Source organism: Antennarius striatus, chromosome 20, assembly GCF_040054535.1.
Source record: "Antennarius striatus isolate MH-2024 chromosome 20, ASM4005453v1, whole genome shotgun sequence".
Classification (NCBI taxonomy): domain Eukaryota; kingdom Metazoa; phylum Chordata; class Actinopteri; order Lophiiformes; family Antennariidae; genus Antennarius; species Antennarius striatus.
Genome location: NC_090795.1, coordinates 14,365,415 through 14,367,491, shown reverse-complemented (window position 1 = coordinate 14,367,491; position 2,077 = coordinate 14,365,415).

Genomic DNA, 2,077 nt, shown 5'->3' with positions numbered 1-2,077 from the left:
CTCCACAGTCGATCACTGTTGTTTAGTTACTGCTGGATGGTGTGAAATGTTGTGTGTAAAGTTGTGAGAGTGACAAAAAAAACAGAGTTTGTAGAAATATGATATAAAAACCTTCTGTAAATATTATGTGGATTAAATGTCTTTACATCTACCTTTCGAGGGTGGAGATAGGCTGTGTTCATGTTTATAATTTCTAGTCGTACAGCGTAAATTGAGGCCGGCCGGATGAATTCTTCTGGGCCGTTTCGTTGTCTTTAAGTGTTTCAGGTTGGATCTGCCGTTTCCAGTGAGATTTCACTCGTGGAGTCCTTGTCGATAATCGCTCAATCACTTCATCGTCAGCCTACATCTACAAGTGTTGATACTCTAAGTCTGTCCTGGTCCGTGTTAACAGTAGAACTTCATCTTTTAAGTGCTTCTCTGTTCTGCCTCTGTCAGAATGCAAAGTGTCCAGAGCACAGCAATAAGGAGAGAACGGTCCAGCGCTTCGGTGTTCACCAGTCTTTTGCGTCCTAACCTATGATAATCTATTAATCTATACATCACGGCTTCCTGTCACCACTTTGAGCCATTATATGCACCAATACTTTCTTGTGTCGATGAAATGCAGCTCTTCTCTCTCAGAGCCCTCTGTTACTGAATTCTTAGGTGGATGTGTCGTATTCAGTATATTTTTTTGCTTCGTCAACAGCTTATTTGAAATCTTAATGTATTCACTTTGCATCAAACCCTCAGCTTTCCACGACCTGTTTTGCACCTGGTCCTGTAGATGAGGCTTTTCAGTCTGTGAGAGACTCCTGATCCCACACACAGAAGCAATAACTTGGCTCCTCTGTTGTTTCCCGGAGCTCAGATCAAGTCCCATTCCTGTCTTGGAAATCAATGAGTATAACCCGAAATATGCAGCTGGGAGAATCACAACAGGAAGTGGACTTGAATGCAATCCAGGAAACTGTTTGTTGTACTTGTGCAATATCAAGATGAGTTCATGCTGTTTAAATCAGTGCTGGAAATCTTGATTCTACATGCTTGTGTTGTCGGTGGATGCAGCTGATTCTGTAGGGAACCAAAGGCTAGACAGACGTTAGTTCCAGACGTCGCCCTCCACTGCTGTCCACCCACAATGGAGGACGGGACAGATTCTGAAGTAGAAATTAAATTTAATTCTTTACTATTACATTGAAAAAGGTGTATTAGCCTTATCCATCAGAGCATCAATGCACTTTTCCAAATACGTATTAAAAAATTAATCTTGTTCCGCGGCAGAGTGCAGATAGGACTTGTACTCCTGTTTAATTCATGGAACTCAATCTTGCGCCCACAGATATCAATGTGACTTTAATTTACAGGTAGAAAGGGAAGTCCGATTTGCGCCCAGCATAAAGTTTGACTTGGAGGAAATATGATTGTGGGTTGATGGATTAAATTACTGCATGCCGGATTGGAGGGATGAAGATGGGATATGCTTCGCTTCATTGTGGCGAGTCATATTCACCTGAAACTTCATTATGTGACCCATTTTGCATATTTTATTGTGACGGGTACGTGCTCCCTGAAGCTTTCCAATAAAAAATGTGTGGTTTCCTCTGTAATCTCTCATCTCTTTGTCATCCTGTAACACAAACCCTTCCAACTCTGCCATTCAATTCAACAAGATGTTTCTTTATTCATCTGGATGTAAATCCAGGACCACAGAATAATGACATCTAGTATTTACTGTAGAGGAACCGGAGTGTTTGCTTTAGAACTGACAACACTATTCTAACAGTTTGTTCTCTGCGTAAAAACTTATTTCCTAAGAAGTGGATTAAATTTAGGAAGGAATATTTTATCTTGTTTAAGTGTTTTCTTCTAGTTATTTCTTCCAGTTGCCAAAATGTGTGAAGTTAATACACTGCCCAGCCAAAAAAAAAGTCACCGTTTGGGTTTCAATAAGTAAATTGCAGTGTTATGATCAGGGGTTGCTTCGGTTGGTCAAGTCTAGGCTTAGCAATATTATTCAGCAAAAAAAATGAAGTCAGCTGAGTATCTGAATGTACTGAATGACCAGGCAATCCCATAAAGGGATTCTTCCTCC